This window comes from Panthera tigris, chromosome B2 (genome assembly GCF_018350195.1).
Source record: "Panthera tigris isolate Pti1 chromosome B2, P.tigris_Pti1_mat1.1, whole genome shotgun sequence".
Taxonomy (NCBI): Eukaryota; Metazoa; Chordata; class Mammalia; order Carnivora; family Felidae; genus Panthera; species Panthera tigris.
The window spans coordinates 123,426,432-123,445,818 of record NC_056664.1 but is presented as its reverse complement, the minus strand read 5'-3'; the positions used below and the strand labels follow the sequence as shown (position 1 = coordinate 123,445,818).

Genomic DNA, 19,387 nt, shown 5'->3' with positions numbered 1-19,387 from the left:
TAAGACTCTCTCCTTCTCCCTCTAGCCCCCACCCACCCCCGCCCGCTCAAAATAAAGAATTTTTTTTTTTTTTTTTTTTTAAGTACAGGTATCGGTAAGTGGCAAAGATCAAATCAGCTCTCCCAGGAATGGCAAAAGACAAGGTACATATTTGAGTAGAATGCTGGTGCAGGTATGAGAATCTGAAGATCTGGGTTTGTTCTGGTTCAGAAAGACTATTGAACAGAGAAGCTTTTATTTCCTCATCTGTAGAATGGGTGTAATAAAGGCCCTACCTGCCATTCAGATCAAGTGAAATAATGCGAATCATGGTGTAAACTATAACTCATATAATAAACTTAAGTTATTGCTAATGGTGATGATATATGATGAATTTAGGAATATAATTTTGCATATAGAGGTATTGCTTAACTTTAAGGGCTTAAGCGACAATTTAAACATCAATACATAGGTTACAAAGAAGAGTTAGAGGTGTGGAGGGTTAACTGTAGATATGAAATCACAATGAGCACACACATAACCTTGGTTTGAGGTCTTGGGTGAAGGCATTAAAAATATTATGACTAACGCAGATATTATTTTTCTAGGAATATTTCCTTTTTTCCCTAAGAGTGAGGATAATTTGCTCACAATGTCCGAACTAAACATTACATTTTTAATCTGAACTTATAGAGCTTGCACATTGCGTGGTGCATATCAAGAACCCAGTCTATATTGAGTGAGGGAACTTTCTGGATTTAAGATGCAATCTGGTAATCATTGCTTCTAATCTGGGGAGTGGGGGGCATTTTTTCCCCTCTTAACCTAGATGGAAAAGTGCTTGGAATATTTGTAGTGGGATCAAAATTCACACAAAATGAATCAGATAGTCATAAAAAGAAAGAGTACATCTTTCTTTCTTTTTCTTTACAAACTCATCTTGCTCAGAGCTCCTGTTTATCCTGATGAGAAGACGGGCATCTTTTCCTTGACAATTTCTGTTCTCTCCAGGCCAGCAAAGGTTCCGTGGGGTAAATACTGAATCCATTCAAAGTTTAAACCCTCATTCAGGACAGTTTCTCTCCTTTGAAGAACTTCCCTCCCCCTCTTCTCTTGCTCAAGACTAGAGGACTGTGTGGGGGTGGAAGGGTGAGGGGGTTCCCAAGTTGCCCTCTGCAGCCCCTATCCTTCTGTTGGGGAGTGGGCTCCCTGAGTTCTGCTGTTCATAGAGGGGTGATTAGCCCCATCCTTCCTGGATATTGTGCTGTTGTTCCTCACTGATGTTCAGGGACCTGCTCACAAGGTCTCCATGGGTCTGTGGATTGTCTACTCTGTCCTCAGGCCTCATCCAGTCAGATAGTCCCCTTGGCATGTATATCCTCCCTTCTCCCCCAGTCACATGTGCTCCTTGCCATCTTAGCACCATGCTGCTGTGTGTGAGCACTCCAGAACCCTGGGCAGCCCCAAGCCAGTCCATTCCTTCAGGTCAAGGGTGCTGGAAGTCTGCAAGAACTGACTGTTCTCCAAGCTCACGCTGTGTTCCCAGGTTCCCCCAAACCTCTCTAATTGACCCTATGCTCTGGTCCAGCCCTGGCCTTTCTCCTGTCCCTCCCATCTGGCCATCCAGTTCCTTTCTGCAGCCCAGGAAGGGTGCTGTGGGATTTAGTGAATTAGTCCCTTCTTGGGGTTAAGAACCACCTGTCTCTCCGTTCTGCCCCAGAACCAGTCCTCCAACATCAAGCCCATCAGACCACACACATTTCCTTTTTAACCCCTCCTTTTTTTTTTTTTTCTCAGCAAGGCTCAGCTTTTGCAAAACAGAAGTGTTTCTTTTCAGACATTTGTCTAACTGTAATCTTTTAAGATCCATTTTCAAACAAAGTGCCGTGGCAGCTCTCATTCTCATTGAATTCTGCCCAATGGATCCAATGGGTAGTAACTTGTGAGACATTTCCGGAAAAGGAATCACTAGAAACAAAACGATATTGACTCAATGCTTCAAAAATGTTAATTCTGTTACAGAAGTTTAAAGTATTTTGGTAGTTGTGACACTACTATGAAATGAGTTATGGCAACATCAGTCCCCTGGTTGGGACAGACTTGGTCATTCATTCTGCAACTTAAATGTTCCCAGGTTATGAGTCATTCACAAAATATTTGTTCAACAGCTACTTCATTCCCGACGTGGGAGAAGTGGACCATGTTTTGGCAATTGGTTGCTAAACACCAATAGGTAAACCACCCAACATGAAACAATTAATGGGATAGGAATAAAGGTAGAATTTTGGAGGCCCCAAACAGTGGAAAACCCTGGAAAAGTAGTGGAGTAGGACCTTGTCAGAATAGTGCGCCACAGTTTGAAGCCAAAGGTAACCAGAGAAAAGTGCCTTATGCTGTCAGGAACCAGAACAAACCTAAAAGGCTCAGGGGCAATTAGCCATATACAATAAAGGAGCAAGTCCCAGGAGATCCAGCCCTGGAGGGAAGGGAGGACAGCAGGGCAAGGAGGGACCTTACCTATTTTGAACCAAAGGATGTAGTAACTGGTCCAATTCAGAAGAGTAGATTTTTCTGCTGACTGATTGGACTCTTACCATTCTGGGTTTCTTCCCCCACCTTACTTTTGGTTTTTACAATTCTTGCTTGCTGAAAGCTTGAAGCCACAGGTGAATGTTCAAAGAGAAATGGGAGTCTCTAGGCCTTCAGTTATTTGTGGTGGCAGCCACCATTTCTATTCAGGATTCCAGGGAGATGTGAACACAGATGTGGAAAAGCTAGGCAGGGTAGGGTTAGGATCGAATGACGGCAGACGCTGTTATCCTTCCTGCTTGGATGATGCAATGCAAGCAATTTTAACAAAAGATCATGCATGTGCTGTGTAAGGTCTGTATGTTTTCTTCCTTAGAAACAGCAAAGCTCCATCAGCCCATCACGACCTGACTCTCTGCTGGTAGACGTGACTAATAATGTCATGCGGGCAAAGTGAACCCAATGCTAAGCTGCAGTATGTCACCCACACTAGACTAATATGGGGGAAAGCATTTTTAACTTAAAGTTTGGGGTTTAGAAGTCTTTGGTCCTTAATCTCAAGGAATCGATCTATATAGGCGTGCCCTGTTCACGGGTGTAGTCACTGCCACGTGTGACTCCCTAAACGAATTATAATTAAATAGAACTAAACGTTCAATCATATTAGCCACATTTGTAAGTGCTCAATAGCCACATGTGGCCAGTAGCACGTTATTATATTGGGCATTGCGAATATAGATTTACATCATCACAGAAAATTCTACTGAGCAAGACTAGTACAGACCGTAGTGCAATAGTGTGGCAAGAGGAGAACAGAGGTTCAGGACATCTGTTGATAGTGTTGCTTTTTTTTTGTTTTTAAGTTTATTTATTTATTTTGAGAGAGTGAGCATGAGTGGGAGAGGGGCAGAGAGAGGGGAGGGGAGAAAGAGAGAATCCCAAGCAGGTTACACACCCACCGTCAAGGCAGAGCCCGACGTGCAGCTTGATCTCATGAACGATGAGACCATGACCTGAGCTGAAATCAAGGGTTGGATGCTTAACCAACTGAGCCACCCAGGCCCCGCTGTTGCTTTTTAATAACATGGCTTGGGAGTGGGAGTAGAGATGAAAAGAAGAGAAACCCATCATCATTTTCCTCAGAAATGTGGCCCAGTCGCTCTCTTTACCCCAACTGAAGCTACGTGAAATAGCACTGTGAATTTGGAAACTGAAAAGGAAACTTGGAGAAATCAGCTGTATTTAAACACTCGCAGCCATGACTCAGCCCTTCGGTGCCTGGCTTAGCAAATAGCCACAGCAGGCAGGAAGATCTACAGTGCCCCTCTGTCCTATTATCAGTTCAAGTCCAGTTCAAGTCCAGTTGCTCCATTCACTAGCTGTCCTCATTGTGGGGCAAATTGGTGCTTTTGATATCTCTGATCTTGAATTGTATATCTTGTAAAGGGAAAATAATTATGCCCATCTACAAGCATTTCAAGCAGAGTCAATGAAAACATATACAAAATACTTGGCACATAGTAGGTAGTCAATAAAAGAAGTTTCCAGTTTGGAAATTTATCTTACTAAGAGAATAAATGTAAACATATTAGATTTTTAGCCTCATGGAAACCCTTAGTTATAAAAAGATCAGACCATAAACATTTTAGAAAGCATGCATGGGACACCTGGGTGGCTCAGTCTGTTAAGCATGGAATCCAGCCCCATGTTGGGTCTAGCTGACAGTGTGGAGCCTGCTTGGGATTCTCCCTCTCACTCTCTCTGCCCTTCTGCTCTCCCTCTCTCTCAAAATAAATAAATGTTTTTAAAAAAGGAAAAGGTACGTAAATATTTACCAGATCTTTGTATGTGGAAGGATCTTTCAAGTTTAAAGGTAATGAGAAACAGAGAACACTGATAAATTTCATAACATAATTTTTTAAACTTCGGTGCAACAAACCAACTACATATACCAAATTAAAAGGTAAATAAACTGGGGAATATATTTTCAACCAACATGACAAACAATTGTTATATTTGATTTTTTCAAAATAAATGATAAAAATCTCTGAGAAAAACTCCAATATAAGGAAAAAAATGCAACATTGCATGAAACTAAAAAGAAATAAAAATTGTTAACAAATGAAAAACATTTCGATGTTAGGAATTTAAAATATTGAAATTAAAATAACTGAAGATTACTTTTCTTCTCTCTCGTGCTCTCTCTCTCTCTTTTTTTGTCTGTAAATGTGGTGATTCAAAAAAATAAATAACGATTACACTTCAGAAGAGGCATATGAAGCAAGCACTCATGCTGTACCTAAAATAATAATTGTGAGATGAGGATCTAAAGTTTTAGATAGTACAGGATGAATTTTTGGGTGGGATATTTACTACTTGCTAGTTGTCTCCTGGTCCCATGTCAAGGGTTGAGCCTGGACTCAGACCATACAGTTCCTATCATTGCATAGAAAAGACTTCCTTTGAGCCTATTATAGTTAGACCATATGGTTTTACTACCTTAGGAAGAGGAGGTCCAGCCAAGGAGAGGTGATGTCAAGTCAATGCTTTCCCGCCTAGGGGATTGTGGGAAGGAAAAGGGAATAGGGCAATTATAGAAGTGTATTGTCAGTGTTCTGATTCTCTTGAACTTAGTTTTTTAAGCAGGATTATTTGGGCAGGAGTGAGGTGATATGGTAGAAACTTCAGAAAGGACTAGAGGACCTGGAGAACAGCCATACCAGTAGCAAATATGGCTCTAGAACCACTTTGTCACAAGTGTTGGTGTTGCCCTGGTAGATGGAATTGTCTAAGCCAGAGGGTCTAAGGTGGTGGCCCTGGTTGCTGACAGTTTGGTAAGGAAATAAAGGAATGGTCTGAGGGCTAATATACCAGAGGCCTGAGGCTGGGGCTTTGGGGCCAGAAGCAAATGACCAGGACTTCAGGGTTGGGTTGGAACACAATACTTGGGGGTTAGGCTGGATAAGAATACAAAATACTTAACACAGCGTTTGACAAATAGGGCATGTTAAATATCATAATAACAAGAATAAAGTCAACTTTTGCATGATATTAACATGTTTATAGTGTTTTATCATATGAAGAAGTGTTTATTACATTTTTAAGGAAAGGAGGTAGGGTGTGTTTCCTTAATATTATATATGCACAAAAAAACCCATAAAGAAACATACCATAGTTTTTACAGTGTATCCCTAAGAGATGAAGTTATATATACTTCATAAATCTACCAATATTTATCCATTTTACTGCTGATGGACATTGGGGTTGTTTTTAGTTTGGGGCTGTTATGAATCACGCTGCTACCAATATTCTTGTGCATGTCTTTTCATTCACTTACAAGGGCACATACGTTTCCGCTGGGTTTGAACCTAGAAGTAGAATATCTGGATTCTCCAGTAGGTACACATTTAGTTGCCTTAGCAGTGATGCCAAACAATTTTCCAAAATGATTGTATGAATTTCCACACTCATCAGCAGCTTAGGAGAGTTCCCATTGTTGCACATTTTAATGAACACTTGGGGTTATCAGTCATTTTAATCTTAGCCCTTTGGGTGGGTGTGGAGTGGTATCACAGGATGGTTAATTGCATTTCCCTGTCGACTAACGAGCCCCTTTTCATGTGTTGACTGGCCTTTCATGACTGCCTGTTGGAGTGTCTCACCCATTTTCTTCTTTTCTTTTCCCTCTCCTTTCCTTTCCTTTCCTTTCCTTTCCTTTCCTTTCCTTTCCTTTCCTTTTGAGAGAAAGAGAGAGGGAGCAAGTGACTGGGGGAGAGGGACAGAGGGAGAGAGAGAGAGAGAGAGAAAGAATTTCAAGCAGTCTCCACACCCAGAACAGAGGGTGGGACTCAATCCCATGACCCTGGGATTATGACCTGAGCTGAAATCAAGAGTTGGATGCTCAACCGAGTAAGCCACCCGGTAGTCCCATTTTCTTTTCTTTTCTTTCTTTCTTTCTTTCTTTCTTTCTTTCTTTCTTTCTTCTTTCTTTCTTTCTTTCTGTTTTTAATGTTTACTTATTTTTGAGAAAGAGAGAGGCAGAGTGCGAGAGGGGGAGGGGCAGGGAGAGAATGAGACACAGAATCCAAAGCAGGCTCTGGGCTCTGAGCTGTCAGCACAGAGCCTGACACAGGGCTCAGTCCCACGAACCGCAAGATCATGATCTGAACCTAAGTTGAATGCTTAACCGACTGAGCCACCCAGGTGCCCCTCCCCCCCCATTTTCTTTAATATTCTTTATTATTTATAGTATTATTTATAATTTTCTTTAATAGTACTTTAATAATCATAAAAAGTATTATTTCGGGAGTGCCTGCGTGGCTCAGTCGGTTAGGCGTCTGACTTCGGCTCAGTCACATCTCATGGTTCATGAATTAGAGCCCCACATCGCACTCTCTGATGTTGGCACAGAGCCTGCTTCAGATCCTCTGTCCCTCTCTCTCTCTCTCTCTCTCCCTGCCCCTTCCCCCCACTCTCTCCCTCTCTCTTTCTCTCTCTCAAAAATAAAATAAACATTAAAAATATATTATTTCAACAAAGAAAGGGAATTAAATCACATTTTTTCCCTGCCCTTAATCACATTTACATAAGCAATCTGACTGAGGGGTAACATCTTACCTGGCTATCCATAAATGGACCACCAACTTTTGATCTGCAGTCAAATGCTCGACCCCTGAGCTATAACCCCACACACCGGACCACCAACTTTAAACAGACATCGCTTTATCTGTTCTTTCCCAAAAGTGATTATCATTTTATACATCGCTTATTGTTATTTATGTGCTTATCTTATCTCTTCTTCTAGACCGTTAACTCTCAAACAATGGCCACTTTTCTGATTCCCTTTTGTGTAATGCACCTAGCACTGAACACTGCCCACAGTAAAAGCTTTTGGAATGAACAGGAATGCATGGCTTTGAATAGCCTTTTATAGGAGCTAAGCACTGGAATGCAAAATTCAAATAATCTAGTCTGCCGTTTCCTTTCAAAGGCAACCAAATTGAGGTCCAGAGACCTGGGTCTGAGAGCAAATGAGCAATGAAATAGGGCAAGTACCTTGATCCCTAGTCTCCCTCTGTTGCCCTTACACTACACTATTTCTAAGAGATTAGAAGGAGATAAACAATGAATTATAGCTCCCTCCAAATGTACATCACAGAAACTCTTCCAACTAAATAATTTTTTAAATTTAAAAGAAAAAAAATTTTTTTTTGAGAGACTGAGACAGAGAGACTGAGAGTGAGCAGGGGAGGGGCAGAGAGAGAGGGAGACACAGAATCCGAAGCAGGCTCCAGGTTTTGAGCTGTCAGCACAGAGCCCGACGCGGGGCTCGAACTCACAAACTGTGAGATCATGACCTGAGCTGAAATCGGACACTCAACCGACTGAGCCACCCAGGCGCCCCAAAAAGGAGAATATTCTTATCACTAGAGACAAGAGTTAATGCAGAGATGATTCTGCACAAACAGATCTTATGAAAATAACCCTATCTTCCATTAATTTCACCCATATATTTCCTAGTCACTCCCCGGAAGCCCAAACCCCTTTCCTTCGTCTAGTCCCTTTATAATTTAGTGCCCTTAGCTAAAATGATACATAAGCCTGAGTCTTCTTTGGGGGTTTTCATTTCTTTCCTATGCAGTCCTTCCCCATCACATTAAAATAGTAACATCCAATAAATTTGTATGCATTTCTCCTATGAATCTGTCTTCTGTCATGCAGGGGGGACAAAATCTCCTCTAATCTCTTTGGGTGTCTTAAACTGGGCCTAAGAATTAAACTGACATAAGACAGATTAACACCTTCAGGTAAGCCTTCACAAGAGAATGAAGAGCAGGAAGCTGTGATACCTTTTAGATAAAGAAACCATCCACTTGTGAAAAATTGACAAGGCAAAGGGATTGGGCTTTGGGTACTGAGTTGTGAGGAAGTAACCAGGAAGATAAGGGTGAGTTTAACAAGGTTTGTTAGTACAGCTTTCTTGGCCCCAAATTCCCTGTCTCTGGTGATAAGCATGCCTGCCTTCCTTCCGCTACAGGGAGGGCATCTTTCACATGGGGGCTTTATCTCCTACTTTCTGGGAGAAAAGGAGGATCAGAGTGTCCCTTTTGTACCTGCTGTTTCTTCAGTGCCTTGAATTCAAAATAACCAATATGCCAAAGTGGCATATTTTAGGCTGACATGCTCTGGTTTCCTTCAGTCAGGTTATTTCACAGCCTCCAGGAAGCAAACATGAAAGCAGAGGAAACGTTATTCCTCTCCTGCACCATACAATGCCCTCTAGTAATGTTGGTTTCGAGAAGTAGAGAGGTCAGGTCAGCCTACCCTTGTACTAATGTTGTGATGTCATAGTCAGTTTAGCAGGGATTTTCCCAAGGTTAGAAGCTTCCTGATTCCCGTCGTAGAGATTTGGAAGGCAGTCTTCATCCTTGGCGGCCGCGTAGTGGAAAGTACTAGAGGGATCAGGATCAAGGCCCAGAGTTAGGTTTGTAATAGCAGATATAAAATAGGATCCATCAGGCTACCCAGCCAAGGCATGGAGACTAGATACACAGTAGCCTAAGGTTAACGTAAGCAAGTCTAGTCTGCAGGCTTAATAACCTCAAACTCAAGCATGGTAAAAATGTGGTAAAAAAATGACTGAGGTTTTCATAAATTTAACATTTGTTGGCGTCTGCATAACTGTGGTTGCTAAAGGGATTTCAGAGAACTTTGGAAAGATCATCAAGTGAAATATAATCTTCCTCAATAGATCTTTATTTTAGTTGAAGCTGTTTTCTTTCAGACAAAAGATGCCTAATGCAACCATAAGGTATCCGAGTATAGAGAAAGAGCCTATGTCCAATTCTAAAACATGAAAGGAATCATTCCCACTTCTGTTTGGTGGAAATACATCAAGCAGCAAGACAACCGTAAACACCTTTTGGTCTCCTTTTACTTATAAACAACAAGCGGTGAGCCCACTTTTGCAACCTATCATGTTTGTGTGTAGAACTCGCAAATTGGAAATGTTTGCAAATGTTATTCCATTTCAGACCCAAAACTGCTTTTTCATAGCAGTGACCTAAACTTGAGAGTAGAGAAACTGGACCTGATGATTCTTTGTTCTTCCTACAGTACCCAGCGAGATAGCAGATCTTTGGTACATACTGATTATTTGCTGACTGCGGGAAAGGAATAGTCCTTTACACAGTTTGGGAGGAAATGGCCACAGAACAAAGACAGCATTGGTTCTGAAGTACATTTAAAGTACAGAATGTTCGGGCAAGAGGTGAAAGCACATTAGGCTGATTTTCAGTTCATAAGTTTTCTTGCTCTGAAATATGTGTGTATATATATATATATATATACACACACACATATATACATATATATACATATATACATGTATACGTGTATACATATATACATATATACGTATATATATACACATATATGTTTCTTGTTAGTAGAGGAAAGACGCAAAGTTTTGAATGTAGCAGGGAAATAATCCTGAAAAAAATTTTTTTTGATTGTTCCCGGGCTTTAAGTTGAGACTCTTCCAGGCTGAAGTCACTTTTGTGCTGTGGTCTGCAGCTGTATAAAATCTGAAGCTCAGTCTTAGACCAAACTCATTAACATTTTCCCCCCAAAGATCTTTTAGGGGACTTAATGAGACTTTAGTTTTCACTAAAGATAGAGAAATACACAATAAACCAGAGCTGCAAACATCTTTGGTAAGGAGAACAGTTTTTATTGTGACTTGCTCTTCTCAGGCACTTCTGCAACCAAACCAGAAAAAAGAATAGGGTGAAGAAATGAGGACACTGCGGCCAACACTGGTCTCTTCTTGTTTCTGAAAGGACAAGATTTACGAGGCTGCAGCCCCAACTACCAGACTAGTGGTCCTCAGCCATTCTGTGGAAGTCAAAGTCAAAGCCTTTCTTCCATATATGGTTCCTTCCCTGCTCCTGGCCAAGCACATGGGGTGTGTGTGTGTGTGTGTGTGTGTGCGTCCCCTACTTCTTCCACTAAAGGAGTGATTCTCAACCTGGAGTGATTTTGCCCCTAATCCTCCCAAATATTTGGTAATGTCTGGAGACACGTTTGATTTCACTACTGGGTGTGCTACTGGCATCTAGTGGGTAGAGGCCAGGTGTGATGCTAAACATCCTACAATGTACTGGACAGCTTCTACAACAAAGAGTTACGTGGCCTAAATGGTCCATATTTCTAAGGTTGAGGAACCCTGATCTAAAGGATCAGATATGGAGGCCTCATTGGCCATAGAACAGTGTATGGAGAAGCTTTAGCTAAAGAACATTTAGAAGCCACAAGCTATTGTTGGTAATACAACAGCAAGACAGTGAGGTGGGTAGATATGTAGACTACCGGTGCTCACGATCTAAACTCTGCCGCTCAGCAGTAAGGTGTCCCTGACAGGTTACTTAACTTCTCTGAATCTCTTCCTGACCCTGAAAACATCACTACAAAGGTAGAAAAGAAATAGGACAATTTTATTACTGGGAAAACATTAAACCAGAATGCGATACATCAGTTAAAGAGATTGCAAAGACAGAAAGAAATCTCACTGTCATGTAATAAAGGGATCCAACCCATTTCATCAGGTGGATTTTGCAATTTGGAATCAAGTAACCAGTAGGCCCTTCTCTTCCCAGGACATCAGGAGATTAGGTATTATCTTCCCTGATCATTACCTTTCAAAGAGATGGCCCCCAGTTCTGGAGAAAACATTCCTGAGTTGCTAGAGACTGGCCAGAGATTTGTATTTTTGAAAAGGCCAAAGAAAGAAATTGTGAGAGAAAGGGGAGAGGAGAAAGAGTCTTTTCCCTTGTTTTCAACAGGGGGAATTACACTTCTTAAATTTATTTGCTCTTATACATGCTGTCTATAAAGAGAAGATGGTAATAATAATGATATTTACTCCTTAGAGCTGTTGTAAGGATTATATGGGTTAGAACATGTATACGGTTATTAGATTAATTAAACTGGGGACCGTTAGACTGGTGGCTCTAATGCCATGGTGGCCTGCATAAACACCCCCAAATCTAACCCTGTAAATGCTTCAGGGTTACTAAATGGAAATGCCAAGGACAACCAACCGCAGCCAGTCAGCTGGACTTTAAGCTACAGGCAATCAAATAATTTCTTTCTTTTTTTTTTTTTTCTTTCCTATCTTCTCTATATAAGTCTTTCCCATAGTTCTAGTCCAGAGCATGCTCCTGGACACTTCAGATTTGAGGCTGCCCAGTTGGAATTAGTTTTTGCTTAAATAAACTCTTAAAATTTTCAAATTATGCCCAGTTCATCTTTTACCAAAGTTTAGACCCATGTTCAGCACTCAGTGAATGTTTGCTGCTTTAAGACCTTGTGATAGGCAGAAGTTTAAGCTGGCCCCAAGATTCCCACCCCTGGTACACACTTCTTGTATAATTCCCTCTCCTTGAGTGTAGGCAGAACCTCTGAACACGAGGGCACATCCCTCTCATGATGAGGTTACTGATCATCTGGCTTTGAGTTAACTAAAAAGGGGATTATTTGGTGGGTCTGACTAAATCACACAGGCCCATTACAACTGGATCTAGATGTCAGAGACAAAAACAAAACAAAACAAAACAAAACAAAACAAAACAAAACAAAAGACAACATCAGAACAATTCAAGGTGACAGAGGGCCCATGGAGGAGGCCACATGGCAAAGAACTACAGAGGGCCTCTAGGAGCCAAGAATAACCCTGGCAGACAACCAGCAAGAGAACAGAGGCCTCGGTCCTACAACCATAAGGAACTGAATTTGCCAGCAATCATATCAACTTGGGAAAAAGGACCCTGACCCACAGAAAGAAATGCAGCCTGGCCAATCCTTTACTTCAGTTTGTGAAACCCTGAGCAGAGAAGACCTAGCTCAGGTGGGCCTGGACTTCTGCTCTACAGAGACTGTAGGGGTAATAACTAATTGTTGTTTGAAGCCACTCAATTTGCATAATTTGTTATGAGCAATAGGAAACTAATACAATCCTCCAAAAAAAAAAAAAAAAAAAAGTAACATTTCACTCTGATGTCACTGATTTAAGTGTCAGAGGAAGGACCTGACCTAGAGGGCCACCTCTGTCACAAGTTACATGTAAGCAACACCTGAAGTCTGTTTTGGAGGAAGAAAACCTATGAAAAAATTCACTAAACAAACTGACCAGGTGTGAGGCTTTAGGCGAGTCCCTTCAGCTTGGTTTCCCTTCTATAAAGTTTGTTGTAAGTGGAACCAGATGGCTGCTGTGTTTACTGCTCTTCTGAATTCTCTCAGAATTCCAAACAGTGAGTGCAGGAGAAACAGGGGTGGCTTTGTAATAGGGACCATTTCGTGGCTGAGCAAACTGGACTGAACATTCTAGCTCCCTTCTAACAGGTGCGCTTTGAGCTCCTGAGAGCGTAGATGGGGATTCATTGTGGCAAGCCTCCAAACATGTAGTGGGTTTGGCTCAAAAATATCTTATTTATAGACACTTCTTTCTCTTAGAAGTTTAAATTACTTGAAATACATGTAATTAATCTTTGATTCATTCTTAAGAATAAAGAGGAGCTTTACCTGAAGGTTCTGGAAAACTACTGACAGGCCCAGGAACACGCTCGGGTGCTAGCCAACTCCAAGCAGACAGGAGACTCATATGAAGGTCTTTGGTTTTGGTGGGGGCTCTGAATGGGTTAAAATGAAGATAGCCTAATCTCCACTGAGCTCTCCCAAACATTCTGACTGGGAAGGTGCTGGCATGGGTCCCGGGACTTTGTGTTTTTAGCGAGCACCTACAATGATTCTGAAAGCAGATGGTCTGTGGAACACTCAAGGAAGTATCACAAGTAGTAAATTAGAGGTTACTAGAGTATCAGAGAGCAGAATCCAACTCCCGTCACTGAACAAAAAAAAATTTCAGTGAAGAAATTATGGAGGAATGGGCAGTGTAAGGGAAATGGAAATAAAGGACTCAGAGACTTGCAACAGTGAGAAGCCATCATCACCTACAGGCGGGCTGATGGATCAAGGGGAGTGTCACTAAACCCCACTGCGTGATGGGAGCTGATGAGGAAGCCCCCTCCTCCCCCACCCCGGAGAGGCTGTGGTCAAAGAGGAATGTAGCAACTTGCTAGAGACTCTGCATGGAAGTAAGGAGGGTGCAGGGAGGGAGGAAGTGAAATCCAACTGGAAGCCAGCAGCAAGAACCCTGAACGCGCCGTCTCAGGAATTCAAGGGCACGGAACAGGGGAGAGAGGCAGTAAGTGGATAGTATCGGCAGGAGAAGCGATGAAAGATAATCAGCATGTTCTAAATCTCAAGGACAAGATCACAGACATGAAGAATGGCTGGACAATTACAGGAGTGAGTAGATCAAAATGAAGCCGTCGATACCACGAAGAGAATCAGTTACAGGAGATGGCCCAGGCCAAGTGCCTGGGACTCATCAGGGGATGTGGAGTAAGAGGAAAGAAGATGGTCTGGCTGGGCTCTGCTGCTTGGGCTCCTGAAAAGTTCATCTGTTGCAGTCAAGACTGAAAACAGCAATAATTACATTTGAATGTACTGGAGCAGCCTTCCAGGGACATTCAGACTGAGTGGCATCATCAGCTTGCAGACTACCATCCAATGTCTTCCTTTGCTAACATTGCCAAAGCTCACTGCTGCCCTCTGGATAAAACAAGTCAATGTAACTCACATTTAGAGCACTCATAAACGGCCTTGTCATCATGATTAATGAATGAGGGATTTTCTATTTTTCTCACTAGGTTATGACCACAACTGAACAAATTAAAAACTATGCGTGTGTGTGTGTGTGTGTGTGTGTGTAATTGGACCATATATTTCAGCTCATAGTACAGCTGAGATATACTGAGAGAAAGGAATTTCCTTATCTTCTAATTAGATTGGCACTCTTCCTGAGCCCCCACCCATTGGTAAGTAACTGGGAGAAAAGCTAACTGTTCAATCTGATTTAAAACCCGAGTAATTTAAAGAGTCTCTTAGGCCATCTCAAGTCACTACTGGATAAAGCTGCCCAGTGGCTCGGTTAGCCTGGCTTTCCCCACCGTGTTACAGTCTAGTTGAAATGGAAGAGTCTGGGTGTACTCTTGGAAAAGAGCATGGCTTACTGGTTCCCTGTTGTGTTGCTGGGGTACAGACAGACCCCTGGCCTCCTGAAGGCTCATGAGTCCTACTGGCAGGAATCCGCACATCTCCAGGGGGCAGCCTCTGTCCAGGTAGTTCTGTTGCCCTCCAGAGCTGAAAGCTGCAGCTGGAGAACTGTGGCTCTCTCAAGTTTGTTTTCAAGAATATGTCCTTCCTTCCTTCTTCTTTTCTTTTTCCTGGTTGTTTTTTTTTAAGTTTTTTTTTTTAATTTTTTTTTTTATTTTGAGAGTGAAGGAGAGAGAGAGAGAGAGAGAGAGAAAGCACACATGCAAGTGTGAGCAGGGGAGGGGCAGAGAGAGAAGGAGAGAAAGAGTCCCAAGCAGGCTCCATGCTGTCAGCACAGAGCCTGACGCGGGGTTTGAACCCACGAAACGTGAGATCGTGGCCTGAGCCAAAATCAAGAGCTGGACACTTACCCGACTAAGCCACTCGGGTGGCTCAGGACTTGCAGACTGAGGAACAGGAACATTTCCTACTCACTGACTCTGCTTCTCTTCAATTCTGAAGAGCTACAGAACCCTGAGTTTCTGCTGTTTTTCCTTAAGCTGCTTGGCCTCGTTGTCTACTTGCAGCATTTGCTGGAGGGTCACCTTGCTTTGCCACAGCCGGCCTGTGGCAGGTCCTCTGGCTCTAAACTCAACATCCTGTGAGGAAAGAGAAAAGGGAGATTCCAGATTGCCACCTAGACCTTTCCTGTCTACTCATGACCTTCCCCCCTCGTAAATACCTAGATGACCATGATGTGTCGGCATAGGCCTCCTGTCCTAGGAACTTCTTCAGATCCAAGTGGGCAGGTTGAGCAGCCCCTTACTTGAATGATACCTTCGACTTATCTAAAATATATGCAGTCAATCCTCATTATTTGCTGCTTTTACATTTGTGAATTTGCCTAATCACTAAAACTTGTTTTAACCCCCAAATCAGCCTCTTACACATCCATGGCTGTTTGCAGAGTGGTGAGAAATTTGAGTTGCCTGTTTTGCCCCTTCTCAGCTGGGGTCAAATAGGGTGACACCCGGTCTTACTTCAGGACTCACACTGTCAGCAAGTATTCCTTACATGACCTATTTGGTGCTCAGCTTTTCGCATTTTCGTGCTTCGTGTTGGTGATTTTGCTGTTGACAGTGGCCCCTTGAGTACAGTGTTGACGTGCTGTGGATGGCTCGTAAGAGTGAGAAGGCTGCGAAGTGCCTTATGGAGAAATCATAGGTGACAAGGGCTGAATGTTAGTGCCTTCCAAAAGTTATATGCTGAAGCCCTAATCTCCCGTGTGTCTCTATTTGAAGATGACACATCTAAGAAGGTAATCAAGGTCAAATGAGGTCTTACGGGTGGGCCCTGATTGTTATCAAAAGAGATGAGGGCTTTCTCTTGTGCACTGTACTCGGGCGAAAGGCTAAGTGAGGGCAAAGTGTCCATCTAAAACCAGGAAGAAAGCTTCCACCAGAAACCTACCATAACCTTGGTCTTTGACTTTCCTGCTTCCAGTACCGTGGGAAATTCAATTTCTTTAAGCTACTCAGTCTCTGGTATTTTGTTATGGCAGCCTGAGTAGAAGCCTGGGCACACCAAGACGGCAATGTGTCAGACTAGCTTCCTCCAGGCGTGTTTTACAGAACCGTTGTCTGTGAGTTCAGTGTTAATGAGTCAATGGTGTCTATTAAATAAGGTGTTCTTAAACAAATAGATACACACATGAAACAGGGTTATATGTTGATTATTTAATGAAGTATAAACTTCTGCTCTGTGATAGATGCTGTCAAGAGAATGAGAAGATAAGCCACAAAGTGGGAGAAATATTTGCAAAAGACATTAACTGACAAAGGGCTAATATCCAAAATATACCAACAACTCTTAAAACTCAACGACAAGGGAATGAACAACCTGATTTAAAAATGGACAAAAGACCTGGACACCTCAGCAAAGAAGATACGTGGAGGACAAATTAGCCTATGGAAAGATACTCCACAGGTTATGGCATTAAGGAAATGCAAACCAAAACAACCCTGAAGGACTACCGCATGCCTATTAGAATGGCCCAGATACAGGACAGTGACACCATCAAATGCTGGTGTAGATGTGGAGCTATAGGAACTCTCATTCGCTGCTGGTGGAAATGCGAAACGGTGCAGCCGCTGTGGAAGACAGCTTGGCAGTTTCTCATAAAGCTGAAGCTCCTCTTACCATATGATCTAGTGGTTACACTCCTTAGCATTTACTCAGATGAGTTGAAAACTTACAGCCACACAAAACCCTGCCCGTTGGCTGTTTATAGCAGCTGTATTCATAATTGCCAAAACTTGGTAACCAAGTTGTCCTTCGGTAGGAGAATAGATACATAAACTGTGTATTCATTAGTCTGCTCCAGCTGCTATCACAAAATACCCCAGACTGGATGGCTTACACACAGATGTTTTTTCCACAGTTCTGGAGGCTAGAAATCCAGGATCAAAGTGCTGGAAAATTTGCTTGCTGGTGAGAGATTTCTTCCTGGCTTGCAGATGGCCAGCTTCTCGTTTTGTCTTCACATGGCTCTTCTTCTGTGTGAGCATGTCTCTGCTTCTTATAAGGACAGTCCTATCGATTAGGGCCCCACCTTTATGACCTCCTGACCTTGTTTAGCCTTAATTACCTTTGTAACTGGCCTTGTCTCCAAGTGCGGTCATACAGGGGGTTAGAGTTTCAACATATGAATTTCACGGCGGGGGCGGGGGAACATAATTCAGTCCATTACCCCGAGGTATATCCAGACAATAAAATAGTATTCAGCATTAGAAAGAAATGTGCTATCAAACCAAGAAAAGATAGGGTGGAGGGGAGACTGAAATATATATTACTAAGTGAAAAAAGCCAATCTGAAAAGACTACAGGCTGTATGATTCCAACTATATGAGATTCTGGACAAGGCAGAACTATGAAGGCAGTGAAAGATTAGTGGTTGCCAGGGGGTCGGGGCAGGGAGATTTTTAGGCAATGAAACTTTCCTGTATGATCCTATAATGGTGGATATGTGTCATTATTTGTCAAAACCCAGGGAATGTACAATACCAAGGGTGAGCTCTAATATAAACTGTGGGCTTCGGATGATTCTGATGTATCAATATAGCTTCATCGATTGTAACAAGTGTACCACTTTGGTGGGGTATGGTCATAGTCCAGGAGACTATGAGTTCGTGGCGGAGGTGGGGGGGAATATGGGAGCATTCTGTACTTTCTGCTTTCTGTTCAATTTTGCTGTGCACCTAAAACTGCCCTAAAAGAAACCTATTTGAAAGGAAAAAAGATGTTACCAGAAACCTAACCATGTATGTCCCCAAAGAGCAGTGGTCCAGTATTTGCTAATTCAGTGTTTGCGGTGATGTTATAGAACAGTACAATGAGTGAGGAGAAGTGACTGGACGCAGTCCCACTCCAGGCCCAAAGCCAGGAGGGGCAAATGGGACACTCATCTGGCTATCGACCTCCCACACCTTCCTTCCTCCTTTTCTTCTTCCTACTTCTCTGGGGTCAGAGACAGACCCCTTCCCCGCCACACAAACTGGCCTTCGCTAACCAACTTCCTGTTTTTGTACTTTATGTAAAACTCTGGGATCTAGTTGGCCAGGCAGGCTCATTACTAGGCTATCGGGTAAAGACACGGGGACAATCCTTTCTCAAAATGTCGGGCAAGTTTATAAAGCTAAGGTTACACGGCAAACCCCTATCATGCAAGGCTGGAAGGTGATTATTATCTCAGCTCTCTTTGAATTCCTTCCCTACTGAACTCCCTAATCTCCTGCCCCTCCCCACTGCCTTCCTCCTCTCTGGATATTCCAGGCCAATGGAGAAAAAACTGACCTACTGAGAAGGCAGAAAGAGCAAAGTTCATTAATCGTTTGTAACAGGTTGTCCCTGTTTCTCTTGAAAGCCTCGTAGCACAGAGCTCTGCACCTTGAACGTGATAGGTGTTCGGTGACAGACGACGCCTGAGTCAGAAGCTGTCAAATAAGAGCCACCGTATGGTTGCCCCGCCTTCAGACTGCAGGCGTTGATTTATATCGTTTCCCTTCCTTCTTCCTCCTTTGATTGTCACACCTTGGTGATCCTATAACCAATATCCCCTTAAGGATAAAGACCCCCAAATGCACAGCCATCTTGGCAACACCTTTCCTATTTGAATTCTCGGGCACTGCCTCCTTCCAGGAGCTACCAGCTCTCAAGGAGAGCTTTCCATTTTAAGGTTTTCATCAAATATCTTCACATACTTCCTTTCACAATGTGGATGGCACTTCAGTAGGTGCCCCTAACTACTTGAAAGGAGAGCGCCCTGTATGGCTTAAATGAAGGAATGGGCACGCTAGAGGCGCCTGAGGAGCTCAGTCAGTTAGGCATCCAGCTTCGGCTCGGGTCACAATCTCGTGGTTCGTGGGTTTGAGCCCCGCATCAGGCTTTCTGCTGTCAGCACAGAGCCCGCTTCAGGTCCTCTGTCCCCTCTGTGTCTGCCCCTTCCCCAGCGCACGTGCACGCGCTCTTTATGCTCTCTCTCAAAAATAAACATGACAAAAAAAGAAGGAGAAGAAAGAAAGAAATCAGCACGTCAGACCAGCACAGCCATAGAAAGTAACTCTGTTGAATGCCTACTGATAAACTTAAGGGAAAGTAGAAAAAAGAAATGTCAATGAGGAAAGGCTTCAACCAGCATGGACCCCGAGAAAAAGTAGACTCGCAA

At 42.8% G+C, this 19,387-nt stretch overlaps 1 long non-coding RNA gene across 1 annotated transcript in view; it reads right to left on the bottom strand.

Moving 5' to 3' along the window:
- Positions 1-10,219: 10,219 nt before the first annotated feature.
- Positions 10,220-19,387, bottom strand: part of LOC122238752 — a 31,603-nt gene continuing 22,435 nt past the window's right edge. Inside the window, exons 3-4 of the long non-coding RNA XR_006217886.1 lie at positions 15,096-15,323; positions 10,220-10,342 (exon numbers count right to left, since the gene is read on the bottom strand). This is a non-coding gene — a long non-coding RNA (uncharacterized LOC122238752). The remainder of the gene's footprint in view (positions 10,343-15,095; positions 15,324-19,387) is intronic.